We start from the raw sequence: 15280 nt of genomic DNA, 5'->3' as shown, positions 1-15280 counted from the left end.
AGCTCAAAAACACTCAAAATACTTTTTTTTTTTTGGTAATATTATTGTGTTTCTTAATAAAGGGTGTTTTGCACGTGTTTTAGCGTTTTAGTATGTAAATAGCTCAAAACACTCAAAAACACGTTTTTGATGTTTTATATATATATATATATATATATATATATATATATATATATATATATATATATATATATATATATATATATATATATATATATATATATATATATATATATATATATATATATATATATATATATACGGTGCTTTCTATTTTTTTTTTTTTTTTTTTTTTGCATTTTGCTACGTAACAGGCTTATAAACACTGAGAAGTCACGTTACTAGGAGTACCATTTTCTTTCCCCATATAGGATGCCTTCTCTAGAGTGAGCTCCTTCTAGCACTACAGCAGGTGAAGGAAACTCAGGAGGTGTTGTTTGTAGGTCCTTAATCCGTAAAGCAGCACAGGAGAGGAGAAATACAAGGGTGGTATAATCCTGCGTCTAACTGGAGTACAGGTCTCGCTGCTACTGCTGAAGTCGGCGGCGTGTCCTGAGGGGAACACGGCTGAGTTGCCACATACTAATAAGTACCCTACTCTAGCTAACATTAGTAGGTATACCCGTACATAATATCAAACATATACACCTCCCTCCCCCCTCCACGCTCGTAGTCTCATTCTCGAGCGGGCGGTCTGCCTTGAAGCCTCTTGGAGCGGCGCAACTCTGCAGGTGGTCCATCACTAGGGGCTTCACACTGAGGAGGATCGTCGGTATTGCGGACTGGGCGCAAGAAGCGGCGGTTGCGCCAGTACACACGACCACTGGGGACACGCACTTCGTAGGTCCTGGCTTTGCCAACGCTCATGACAACGCCGACCTTGTCCCAGCGGTGGGTCTTCGGGTCCTGTAGCCTGACTTGCTGTCCGACCTGCAGCTTGGGAAGTTCGCGTGCCTGGTTGTCATACTGGACTGCAACATTTTCAGTATGGGTAGCCGCACGACGATCGCAATCCTCAGCTTTGGACTGCCACTCCATGGAGAAAGAGTTGGGGTGGGCAGGAACGCAGGAACGGAGAGGGTGGCCGTAGAGCACCTGAGCTGGGGAACGGCCAGTGAAGTTGGGAGTGTTCCGATGTTCCAGCAAACCTCGGTCGAACTCCTCGCAATCTATGTCACCTGAGGGGGCCACCTTGAGGATGAGGTGCTTGATGGATTTCACAGCGGCCTCAGCATGACCATTAGCTTGCGGGTAGTGAGGTGATGTGACGATATGTCGCACACCCCATCGCTCTGCGAAGCTCCGGAATTCCTGGCTGGTGAACTGGGGGCCTCCATCCGTTCGCAGGCGAAGGGGCACACCAATCTCACGGAAGTAGCGACAAAACATCCGGACGGTGTTGGACGATGTTGTATCACCTTTGCAAGGGACGACCACAGGCCAGCCAGAGAGTCTGTCGACGATAACCAGGAATGACTTCCCAGCGACAGAGAAGAAATCTGCTGACACAGACTCGAAGGGCCTCGTTGGATGGTCATCGTTGAGTAGGGGTTCCTTCTGCTGGCTAGGTTGGAGAGTCTGGCAAGGCTCACAAGCTTGGACCATGTTCGCAATGTCCGAGTTGATACCTGGCCAGAAGACAGTTTGACCTGCCCGAAGTTTTGTCGCCTCAACACCCCGATGGCTATCATGAAGACGGGCTAGGATGCGGCGACGCAGGACAGCAGGAACCACAATTCTCATACCGTAGAGAACTAGGTCACCATCGGCATAAAGATTGTCCCGAATCTTCCAATAAGGGAGCAAGGACCTGTGAAGGGCATAACGGTCCAAGGGGAATCCGGAGGTCACGCAGTTGAGTAACAGGACGTATTCTGGGTCGGCCTTTGCTGCGTCACGCAACTCTTCCAGGATCCTGTCGTCATCCACCTTGGTCCCTGTCACAGCCCGCACGGTTGCTACGGTATGGAGGGATGCAGTGGACTCAGCACAGAGTGTGTAGTCTTCCGGTAGTGGGTGGCTTACTGGAGCGCGGGATAAGGCGTCGGGAATGCGGAGATCCTTTCCGGCACGCCACACTGCCGTGAAGATGTATGGAGATGTCTTCTCTTTGAGACGCTGGAGGCGTGGATTTTCCACTGCGTCCAAAGTATAGCTGGGCACCAGGGGCCGATGATCAGTCACCAACGTAAAGTTCTGCAGTCCCACCAAGTAAAATTTGCACTTGAACATCGCCCAGACAGCAGCGAGCAATTCCAGCTCGATGGTGGCGTACCTGCTTTCTGCCTCTGTCAAGAAACGGGAACCGCACTGTATGAGGCGTAGCTGTCCGCCGCCATGGTCTTGCAGTAATGCAAACCCGATTCCGTTGAGCCGAGAGGCATCCGTTTGGAGGATAGTTGGCCGGGCTGGATCAAATGAGGTGAGGACTGGAGGTTGTGAGAGTGCTGCCTTGACTTGTCGAAAGGCCGCATCATGATCCAGTGTCCACAGGAACTGTCTCTTCGGACTCATCAGGGGTCGGAGGGGTTGAGCAGCCGCAGAGATCTCAGGGGAAAACTCAGCTAACTGGTTGACAAGCCCCATAAAGGATCTGAGATCTGTCAGATTTGCTGGAGTTGGGAAATCCCTGATAGCAGTCACTTTACCTGGGTCAGCAGCAATGCCAGCCATTGATAGTGTGAATCCGCAGAAATCTAACTGGGGTGCTTCTACTACAAATTTTTCTCTGTTGAGGGTGATGCCAAATTCGCGACATCTGGTGAGAACTTGGTGGATGCGGCTCAAGTGAGTGGTGTAGTCGGCGTCATACAGTAAGATGTCGTCAACCACTTTCTCACAATTCTTGATGCCTTGTAGAGCTGCATCACCTCGCAAGCAATAGGCATCACCTGTCGCTGCGAATCCCATCGGTCCCCTGCAGTACTGGAACCTACCATGTGGTGTTATGAAGGTGGTAAGGTGTCTGTCTTCCTCAGCAAGCTCGATCTGCCAGTAACCGCAGAGAGCATCCATCGTCGAGAAGTAACGGGCTGTGGCATCCACGCTACGAACAGTGGCAAAGGGTGTAGGCGATGGATGAGCTGGTCGGGCGATTTGTGAGTTGAGTTTGGACAGATCTGTCGTGATCCTTACACCTCCCTTAGGTTTAGCCACGGCGACCAGTGGGTGACTCCACTCGGAGGGTTCATCACCTGCAGGTCGAATGATCCCTTGAGATACCATGGATTCGAGCTCTTCTTGAACTTGACCTCTGAAAGCCAAGGGGATCTGCCGGGCAGTATGGATGGCAAAAGGCACTGAACCATCCTTGAGATGGATTCTCATAGGTGAACCCACCATAGGTTTGAGTGGTGTGGACTCTAAGGCTGCCTTGTCCACAAGAACGTCCTGGAACTCCTTCAAAAAGTACGCCTTAGCTTCTGAAGGTGGTGTGTTGCTAGAGACCGGGAGCTCCACGCACTTCTTGGCATGCTTTACTTCCAAGATTGGCTTGGGGAAGTCCTTGGAGATGATGGCCAACGCTTGACAGTGGCCGCGGGAGAGAAGTGGAGTCTGGATATCCTTGTGTACCCAGATTTCAGCTAAACACGACTTCTCGCCTAGAGTTAGAGTGGCCGTGAGCATTCCGAGGGCGGGAGCCATTTCAGAACCGTCAGCTGTGAGTATAGTGGTTTCTGGGGGGATCTGTAGCTGGCTCGAAGGAATCTGAAGACTCCTCAGGTGTTGTGGGCCGATCATAGTGATATCAGCGCCGGTGTCAGGCATCATCCGCAAGTGCGACGACTTACCACCATGGGTGACGAGAACACTGACGTGTTGAGGTACTGCCGGGCTGGGAGATATCACGCGACGGCAGGAGAGCTGCTTGGATTTTTGTTGCGAAGGGGTGGGAGCACCATCAGTACTACCCCGCTTGTGGTTCTGACGGGATACCTTCTTGCAACAACTATCAAAGTGGCCGATACGGGAGCAGAGACGGCACTGAGCTTTGCTGGCGGGGCACTTGACAGTGGATGCGAAGTGGCCTTGGCGACCACAGTTACGACAGGTGACCTGGGCTGCAGGGCAGGCCCCTGTCTCATGGTACCTTGCACAGCACTGGCACAGTTCTGCTGTCTTCGCTGTCGACTGTTGCGGAGGTTGCTTATCGAGATTCTTCTGTTTCTTACTCTTCTGGTGCTGGGTTAAGGCTCTCACCTGTGTAGGCTGGGCACGGATGTCAGACGTGGCGCATCTGGCTGCCTCGTAGGAGCGGCAGGCCGTGACCATCTCCTGTAGGGAGCACTTGTCTTCCAAGGATATGAGTCGCTGGATTAACTCATCATCCCGGACACCCATAAGAATCACCGATTTAAGCTGAGTCTCCTCGCATACCGATGACTTACCAGGACAGATGTCGATCTCCTCGGCGCGGCGTCGCAACCTTACGTAAAAGTCGGCGAATGTTTCACCTTCCATCTGTCTGCAGCTGAAGAGCTCTCTTCTGCGTAATGCCTCGTTCCGCAAACCCTTGATGTGTAGCTACAGAGCGTCCACCACCTCATCGACAGTCTTATCTGTGGTGGGAGGAATTTGTAAGGTGTGCTCTAAGACACGTTGAGTCTCAAGGGTGAGACACATACGCAGCTGGATGAGCTGTTTCTCCTGTGTTAAGCTGGACAGGTCCACCATTGTTGCATAGTCCTGCCAGCGTCGCTTCCATTCACGAAACAGTTGGTAGGTAGCGTCGGGCTTCAGCGGCGGTGGAATCTGAGCTGCAGGCTTCTGAGTGGAAGGAGTCCGTGGCTGTTGGGGCTGGCGGCGGGTGGGGTTCTCGGGGTCCTCGCCGTCGTCCTCAGGGGGGACTTGAGGGGTTTGCCGTTGAGCAGCAAGCATGCTGATCAGAGCCTCAAACCTGGCATTATCCTCTTGCCTTCTGCTTTCCTCTGCTTCTCTTCGTCGTTCCTCATCTCTGAGCCTAGTCTCCTCCATCCATTTCATGAGAGACACGATATCAGCTGGTGGTGGTGAGGTTGCAGTATGTCGCCAATCGCCGGCGACGGCTTGGTCCTCCGCCTCACCGACACGGCGTTCGTGCTCACCAGAGCGAGTGAGAGGCATTGCGTCACACAAGATTTATTCTGCAGTATTAACAAATCTCATGAGAAAGTTTGATGAAAGTCAGCAGGGTGTGTGTGAGTGCGTGATTCAGTGGGTATATGCGTGGCAGTGTTTGGCATCTATGTATGGCGGGACGAAAGGTGAGCGAGGCATCACCGCAGACTGTGGTTCCAGCCCGAGGCAGTCACCCGAGAGACATGCGAGTGAGGGTATGTACGCCGCTCGCTGTGCCGTCCTCCTGTTTAACCAGCCACTACATTTCTTATGCCTCTGAATGACACGGAAGTATAATAACACTGCACTATACACATCACTGAGCACGAAAGCACTGCACAACACACTGTGAGTCACTCGGTTCACTACACTGCCGATGAGACGGAGTACACTAGGCAGCGGGCAGCACCTAAGTCCGGCGTGGTGTAAAACTCCTCGCTATACTCGCCGCACCGAATATTGGCCGGTGAGGCGGAGCTCGGGGATTCCCCCAGTGGTGCTACAAGTAATTTGTTATAAATTATAACACTGTCTACTCCTTCTTGTAACCCCGATTCACCTCCTTAACCCTTGTGGCTCTCTCATTGTTATGATTTTTTGTCACCCACCACCACTGAGATAAATATCAAAACAATGTTTTCTATACAAAGGTCTCGTTTCCTCAAATAGTAAACTTGGCATATCAGCGGACGTGAGCGACATTGCCGCTCTTCTGACTCCGCCCACCGCCTAGACTTTTACCACAATGGTGGTGTGGAAAAAAAGTCAAACTAAATAAATAAAGTAGACGTGCAGTTTTATTAAATGTATTATATGATGTAATGAGAGAGAGAGAGAGAGAGAGAGAGAGAGAGAGAGAGAGAGAGAGAGAGAGAGAGAGAGAGAGAGCGGAAGGCTGGTGGGCGTTCCGTGGTATCTTTTGAAGACGCGGCAACACTGGGGAATTTCCCTTAGTAACTCCGCCTCACCGGCCAAAATTCGGTGCGGCGAGTTTAGTTTACGGGGTTATCACTGCGCCATCTAGAGTGAGCTCCTTCTAGCACTACAGCAGGTGAAGGAAACTCAGGAGGTGTTGTTTGTAAGTCCTTAATCCGTAAAGCAGCACAGGAGAGGAGAAATACAAGGGTGGTATAATCCTGCGTCTAACTGGAGTACAGGTCTCGCTGCTACTGCTGAAGTCGGCGGCGTGTCCTGAGGGGAACACGGCTGAGTTGCCACATACTAATAAGTACCCTACTCTAGCTAACATTAGTAGGTATACCCGTACATAATATCAAACATATACACCTTCCATGCATTTTGTTGTTGTCACCTAATAATATGAAATACTTTAAATATACTCATTCTTGATGATGCTGTTCTTTTCTCTCTATACAGTGCTGTTCATCCGTTTTAACGTTTTCGTATATAAGAAGCCCCCCCAAAAAATACATATATATATAATACACGACTCTCGTCATGTCCTTTTGTTTCCCCCTATAGGGTACTTTGCATCCATTTCAGCCTTTTTTCACGCAACAATCTCAAAAACTCTTAAAGTACTTATTTTGGGAAATTTTATTCGGTTTCTCTATAAAAGTTTTTTTTGAATGCATTTTAATTTTTGGTACGTAAGCAGCTGAAAAAAAAAAATCAAATTATACGTTTTTGGTATTGTTCTGTTTTTCCATACAGAGAGGTATTGACGCGTTATAGCGTTTTGATACCTAAGAAGCTCAGAAATACTCATAATACACGATAATCGTAATATTTATTTGTTTCTCCATATTGGGTGCCTACATCCATTTTGGCGTTATGGCACCTTACAATGGTAATGTTGTTCTTTTCTTCATAAAGGGTACTATTCATGCGTTTTAGCATTTTGGTACCTAAGACGCTCAAAAACTTTTATAATACACGTTCCTCGTAATGTCATTTCGTTTCCCCACATATTGTATTTTTTTATGCATTTTGTCTAACCTAACCTAAACAAAATACACTTTTTTGTTAATGTTTTCTGTTTTGTTTTTTTCTTATATACAATGGTATCAATGGATTCTGACTTTTTCTACGAAACAAGCTCAAAAACGCTCAAATATATGTAAGAAGATGAAGTGGGCGCGCCTGCGAGAGGCTCACAGACTAGTCAGCGAGTCCCGCAAAAACGAGTCTTAAGGCCCTGAAGGTTTGTTGTTGTGGGAATTTTGGCGGGAGAGGCGAGCGAGAGAGAGAGACAGGGTGCAGAGTAATGGTGGATTTGCCATTTGATTTGCAGGTATATTATTGGGATTTGTTGTATTCTTTCATGGTGAAACAGTGTACATTGGGGGACATTATTGGGAGATAGGGTGGTGATTTGTACGCTTGGTTGGCAGGAGTTTGGTCTTGGCAGTGTGCTGTGGGACGTCAGTGAGGTGGCACCGTAGCAGATACTGTGAACTAAGGAGGCTACAGTGAGGAACTTGCTGTCCCTGGCTGCTATGGTGTTAGTACCGCCGTGCATGGAGGAAGAGCTGCAGTACTTCAGGGTAGTGGTAGTGGTGTACCTTCAGCGCGTTGGGTCGGTGTGCGGTTGGGCCTATAGGGTGTGAGGGTCCTGGGGGTACTGGTTAGGGTGGGACAGTGTCAGTGGCATATAACATTTCTTGTGTTGGTGCGTGAAGTGTTTATTTCTCCTCTTTATTTGTGTGTGGATTTACCCATTTTCTCATGGGATCAGGTATTTTGGAGTGCCAGCAGTGTGGCCTCTAAGAGTGTTAAGCACTCATATTTTATTTGTGTTTTCTTTATTATGTACTCATTTGTGTTTTCTTTATTATGTACTCAACCATTAAATTTTTAAATTGTGGCCCGGGTTTCTGTGAACCTAAGCAGGAGGTTTAAATTAATCAGTGGGTTCTTGTGGTGAGTGCTTGGTGAGCCTAATTAATGTAGGTTAACTGTGCACTAGTTTTGCACTCATTACATATATATATATATATATATATATATATATATATATATATATATATATATATATATATATATATATATATATATATATATATATATATATATATATATATATATATATATATATATATATATATATATTTTTTTTTTATGTTATTATGTTTCTATATAAAAGGTGTCTTACATGCGTGTTAGTGTTTTGGTACGTAATAAGTTCAAAAATACTCAAAAGACACATTTTTCGGAATGTTATTTTGTATTCCCATACAGGGTGATTTGAATTATTTTTAATGGTTTGGTGCCTAACACGTTCAAAATTATTTAAAACACATGTCGTTTCGTTTCTGTATATAGGATTATTAGTACCTAATAATGTAAAAGAAAAAAAAAACACTCAGAATACACGTTTTTTGGAAATGTTTTTCTGTTTTACCATATACAGTGCTATTCATGCATTTTAGCGTTTTGGTATCTGAGATGCTCAAAAATATTCATAATACACGTTGCTCGTAATGTCTTTTCGTTTCCATATTTAGGGTACTTTCCCTGCATTTTTATTTTTTTGTACATATCAATCTGGAAAACACTCAAAATACTTGAATTTGCTAATGTTTTTTGTGTTTCTCCATAACGTTTTAGCTGTTTCGTACATGAAGTGGCTTAAAAACACTCAAAAGACACATTTTTGGCAATGATGTCTTGTTTTCCCATTTATGGTGTTTTCCATGCTTTTTAGCTTTTTGGTGAATAACACGTTGATAGATACTAAAAAAAAAAAAAAATTTGCATAAATTTTGGCGTTTTGGCCCTTACTGTGAAAAACACTCAAAATACACCTTTTTGGTAATGTTGTTCTGTTTCTCCATATAGAGTGATATTTATCCGTTTAAGTGTGGTGGAATCAAAAGCTTTTCGTCTCATCAACTTCTCTCCTCTAACTGACTGTCTTCAGCCTCTCTCTCACCGCTGCAATGTTGTATCTCTAGCTGTCTTCTACCGCTATTTTCATGCTAACTGCTCTTCTGATCTTGCTAACTGCATGCCTCCCCTCCTCCCGCGGCCTCGCTGCACAAGACTGTACCCCTCTTCTACACTGAACATCCTCGGTCTGTCCTTTACTTATAATCTGAACTGGAAACTTCACATCTCATCTCTAGCTAAAAACAGCTTCTATGAAGTTAGGTGTTCTGAGACGTCTCCGCCAGTTTTTCTCACCCCCTAAGCTGCTAACTTTCTACAAGGGCCTTATCCGTCCATGTATGGAGTATGCTTCACATGTCATGGGGGGGTTCCACTCATACTGCTCTTCTAGACAGGGTGGAATCAATAGCTTTTCGTCTCATCAACTCCTCTCCTCTAACTGACTGTCTTCAGCCTCTCTCTCACCGCCGCAATGTTGCATATCTAGCTGTCTTCTACCGTTATTTTCATGCTAACTGCTCTTCTGATCTTGCTAACTGCATGCCTCCCCTCCTTCCGCGGCCTCGCTGCACAAGTCTTTCTTCTTTCTCTCACCAATATTCTGTCCACCTCTCTAACGCAAGAGTTAACCAGTATTCTCAATCATTCATCCCTTTCTCTGGTAAACTCTGGAACTCCCTGCCTGCTTCTGTATTTCCACCTTCCTATGACTTGAATTCCTTCAAGAGGGAGGTTTCAAGACACTTATCCATCAATTTTTGACCACTGCTTTGACACTTTTATGGGACTGGCATTTCAGTGGGCATTTTTTTTATTAGATTTTTGTTGCCCGTGGCCAGTGTCCTTCCTACATAAAAAAAAAAAAAAGATATGACGGTAGTTTGAGGGATTAGAACGGTCACCCTTTTTAGGAACAGGTTGAATGTAGGCAAACTTCCAGCAAGAAGGAAAGGTAGATGTTGACAGACAGAGCTGAAAGAGTTTGACTAGGCAAGGTGCAAGCACGGAGGCACAGTTTCGGAGAATAATAGGAAGGACCCCATCCTTCCTGGCCTTCCGAGGGTTCAGGCCAGCGAGGGCATGGAAAACATCATTGCGAAGAATTTTAATAGGTGGCATGAAGTAGTCAGAGGGCGGAGGAGAGGGAGGAACAAGCCCAGAATCGTCCAAGGTAGAGTTTTTAGCAAAGGTTTGAGCAAAGAGTTAAGCTTTAGAAATAGATGTGATAGCAGTGGTGCCATCTGGTTGAAGTAGAAGAGGGAAAGAAGAAGAAGCAAAGTTATTGGAGATATTTTTGGCTAGATGCCAGAAATCACGAGGGGAGTTAGATCTTGAAAGGTTTTGACATTTTCTGTTAATGAAGGAGTTTTTGGCTAGTTGGAGAACAGACTTGGCATGGTTCCGGGCAGAAATATAAAGTGCATGAGATTCTGGTGATGGAAGGCTTAAGTACCTTTTGTGGGCCACCTCTCTATCATGTATAGCACGAGAAAAAGCTGTGTTAAACCAAGGTTTAGAAGGTTTAGGACGAGAAAAAGAATGAGGAATGTACGCCTCCATGCCAGACACTATCACCTCTGTTATGCGCTTAGCACACAAAGACGGGTCTCTGACTCGAAAGCATTAGTCATTCCAAGGAAAATCAGCAAAATACCTCCTCAGGTCCCCCTAGCTAGCAGAGGCAAAACGCCAGAGGCACCTTCCCTTAGGGGGATCCTGAGGAGGGATTGGAGTGATAGGACAAGATAAAGATATGAGATTGTGATCGGAGGAGCCCAACGGAGAAGAAAGGGTGACAGCATAAGCAGAAGGATTAGAGGTCAGGAAAAGGTCAAGAATATTGGGCGTATCTCCAAGACGGTCAGGAATACGAGTAGGGTTTTGCAGCAATTGCTCTATGTCATGGAGGATAGCAAAGTTGTAAGATAGTTCACCAGGATGGTCAGTGAAGGGAGAGGAAAGCCAAAGCTGGTGGTGAACATTGAAGTCTCCAAGAATGGAGATCTCTGCAAAAGGGAAGAGGGTCAGAATGTGCTCCAGTTTGGAAGTTAAGTAGTCAAAGAATTTCTTATAGTCAGAGGAGTTAGGAGAGAGGTATACAGCACAGATAAATTTAGTACGAGAGTGACTCTGTAGTCGTAGCCAGATGGTGGAAAACTCGGAAGATTCAAGAGCGTGGGCACGAGAGCAGGTTAAGTCATTGCGCACATAAACGCAGCATCCAGCTTTGGATCGAAAATGAGGATAGAGAAAGTAGGAGGGAAAAGAAAAGGGGCTACTGTCAGTTGCCTCAGACACCTGAGTTTCAGTGAGGAAAAGAAGATGAGGTTTAGAAGAAGAGAGGTGGTTTTCAACAGATTGAAAATTAGATCATAGACCGCGAATGCTGCAGAAGTTAATGAGGAAAAAGTTGAGGGGGTTGTCAAGACACTTAGGGTCGTCGACAGAAAGGCAGTCCGACCTGGGGACATTTATGGTCCCCTCCCCAGATGGGAACTCCGAGGCTGGTGTAGGAGTCGCCATGCTGATTTTAAAATTTTTGGGTGAAGGGTGTGTGTGTGTTATTAGGTGCTTGTAGTTTTGTAAGGAGGAAGAGAGTTGTCTTTAGAGGGCAGGCTGTGACTGCCCCCTTGTGTTGTGAGACACAAAGGGAAACGTTCAGTGAGGTCACAGCTGGGTTTAATGGTAAGTTCACAGCACCCCTTGAACAGTGCTTTAGACCTCACTGGGAGTAATTATCGTTTCGGCAGGTGTCTACTGCCTCCTCCTGTGTTTGAACCAAGGTTTGGAAGGTTTAGGTAGAGAAAAAGAGTGAGGAATGTACGTCTCCATGCCAGACACTGTCACCTCTGTTATGTGCTCAGGACACAAAGACGAGAGTCTGACACGGAAGCAGTATTCTTTCAAAGCAAAATCAGCAAAATACCTCTTCAGGTCCCCCCAACGTGCAGAGGATTAACGCCAGAGGCACTTTCATTTAGGGAGATCCTCAGGAGGAATTGGAGCGATAGGACAAGGTACAGATATGAGATTGTGGTCGGAGGAGCCCATCGGGGAAAAGAGGTTGACAGCATAAGTAGATGGATTAGGGGCCAGGAAAAGGTCAGGAATGTTGTGCGTATCTCCAAGACGGTCAGGAATACGAGTAGGGTGTTGCACCAATTGCTCCAGGTTGTGGAGGATAGCAAAGTTGAAGGCTATTTCACTAGGATGATCGGTGAAGGGAGAGGAAAGCCAAAGCTGGTGGGGAGCATTGAAGTCTCCAAGAATGGAGATTTCTGCAAAAGAGAAGAGAGTCAGAATTTGCTCTACTTTGGAAGTTAAGTAGTGAAAGAATTTCTTATAGTCAGAGGAGTTACGTGAGAGATATACAGCATAGATAAATTTAATTTGAGAGTGACTCTGTGGTCGTAGCCATATGGTGGAATACTCGGATGATTCAAGAGCGTGGGCTCGAGAGCAGGTTAAATCGTTCCGCACATAAACGCAACATCCAGATTTGGATCGAAAATGAGGATAGAGAAAGTAGGAGGGAACAGAATAGGGGCTACTGTTAGTTGCCTTAGACACCTGAGTTTCAGTGAGGAAAAGAAGATGAGGTTTGGAAGAGGAGAGGTGGTGTTTTACAGATTGAAATTTGGATCTTAGTCCACAAATGTTGCAGAAGTTAATGAAGAAAAAAATGAGGGGGGTGTCAAGACACTTAGGGTCGTCGTCAGAAAGACACTCCGACTTGAGGGCATTTATGGTCCACTCCCCATATGGGGATTTCGAAGCTGGTGTAGGAGTCTCCATGAATTTTGAAATTTTGAGTGAACGGTGTGTGTGTTATTAGGTGCTTGTAGTTTTGTGTGGAGGAAGGTAGTTGTCTTTAGACTACTACTACTATTACTACTTACATAAGAACATAACACAAGAAATAAGGGAAGCTGCAAGAAGCCATCAGGCTTACACGTGGCAAGCCCTGTAGTAAATGTACATACCTATATCCACCTATCATCCCCATCCATAAATCCTTCTAATTTTCTCTTAAAGCTCCTTAATGTCTTAGCACTAACAACTTGATTACTGACTCCGTTCCATTTATCTACCACTCTATTTGAGAACCAATTTCTTCATATTTCTTTTTTAAACCTCAATTTTTTTCAAGCTTGAACCGGTTATTTCTTGTTCTATCCTGGTTGCTGATCCTAAGAATTTTGCTTACGTTCCCCTTATTATAACCCTTATACCGCTTAAAGACTTCTATCAGGTCCCCTCTTAAACTGTTTCTCAAAAAAAAAAAAAATGTAGATATAACAGCTTCAATGTCACCTCGTAAGGAATACTTTTCATTCCCTGTATTCCTTTAGTCATTCTTCTTTGTACTGATTCTAATAGAACTATATCCTTCTTGTAATATGATGACCAGAACTGCACAGCGTAATGTAGATGAGGTCTGACCAGCACCAAATATAACTTTATTACTTCGGGCCTTCTACTTTTAACACTCCTGAAAAATAATCCTAATACCCTATTTGCCCTGTTTCTGGCCTCTATTCATTATTTTCCTAGAGTTCAGAGGTAACTATAATTCCTAAATCTTTCTCGTACCCTGTACCTACCAGTGTTTCGCTGTTTAATGTGTACTTACTGTGTGGGTTTCCTCTACCTACGCTAAGTACTTTGCATTTGTTGATATTAAACTGCATTTGCCATCTGTCCGTCCATTCATTCATACTATCTAAATCTGCCTGCTAGGCGATTGCATCCTATTCTGCCCTAATTAATCTACCTATCTTTGTTTCATCCACAAATTTACTAACATCACTACTAATTCCACTATGCAGTTTATTGATATAATATATTGAAAAAACAACAATGGCCCTAATACTGATCCCTGTGGCACCACACTAATTACATGACCCCACTCGGATTTAGAGCCGTTTATTACAACCATTTGTCGCATGTTGCTTAGCCATGACCTTATCCAGCCTAACACTTTCCTATATATTTCGTGTGCCCTAACCTTTCTCAGGAGCCTTTGAAGGGGTACCTTGTCAAATGCTTTACTAAAGTCCAGATACAAGATTTCATAATTATCACCATTATTTACTGCCTCGTACATTTTACTTTAAAAACTTAACAAGTTCGTCAGGCAGAGAGAGAGAGAGAGAGAGAGAGAGAGAGAGAGAGAGAGAGAGAGAGAGAGAGAGAGAGAGAGAGAGAGAGGGAGAGAAAGGGGGGTTAGAGCAGTAATACATTAATGAAAGTGGAAAATCAGAGCACTGGCATTGTGTGTGTGTGTGTGTGTGTGTGTGTGTGTGTGTGTGTGAGCTCGTATAAGGAATGTATATAGATTGAAGGAAAACTTGATTTGGTTTTATAAGAATAAATAAATAAATAAAGAAAGAAAGAAAGAGAAAAAAAAAGATATAACAAGCTTGACTCAACACTCTAAAAAGCATACGCAAATAAGTAAAGACAAATAAGTAAACACACACACACACACACACACACACACACACACACACACGTGTAGATATGGAGACGGGACCACACGAGCATAGCTCAGACCCTGTAAATTACAACTAGGTAAATACACACACACACACACACACACACACACACAGCGAAGTATCATAAACCTATACGCTCTTCATACACGTTCATCTGGTGATCTTCATTACTTGCTCCATATACGCCTTCCTTTGTGATGCCGTCCAATGTGCAGTCTGATATAAGTTTAGAGAGAAATACATTAACTTTGTCAGTGTATACTCCTATACACAGTGATAATACTGATGATAGTGATGGTGATGGAAGTTATAGTAGTAGCAGAAGTCCATCTTTGCCTGTCTGGCTACCTTTAATTCATAAAAGCAATTAAGAATTAAAGGTAGACAAGGGGGATTGAAGCAAAATTCTTAGGATCAGCAACCAGGATAGAACAAGATATAACGGGTTCAAACTTGAAAAATTCAGGTTTAAGAAAGAGATAGGAAGAAATTGGTTCTCAAATAGAGTGGTAGATGAGTGGAATGGACTCGGTAATCATATTGTTAGTGTTAGGACATTAGGGAGCTTTAAGAGAAGATTACACGGGTTTATGGATGGGGATGATAGGTGGAAATAGGTATATTAAATTTTCATACAGGGACTGCCACGTGTAAGCCTGGTCATTTCTTGCAGCTTCCTTTATTTCTTATGTTCTTATGTTATCTCTCTCTCTCTCTCTCTCTCTCTCTCTCTCTCTCTCTCTCTCTCTCTCTCTCTCTCTCTCTCTCTCTTTCTCTCTCTCTCTCTTCGTTTATGCGTGTGTGTGTGTGTGTGTGTGTGTGTGTGTGTGTGT

Source organism: Scylla paramamosain, chromosome 41 (genome assembly GCF_035594125.1).
Source record: "Scylla paramamosain isolate STU-SP2022 chromosome 41, ASM3559412v1, whole genome shotgun sequence".
Classification (NCBI taxonomy): domain Eukaryota; kingdom Metazoa; phylum Arthropoda; class Malacostraca; order Decapoda; family Portunidae; genus Scylla; species Scylla paramamosain.
The sequence above is the reverse complement of the archived record's forward strand: the minus strand, read 5'-3'. Positions refer to the sequence as shown.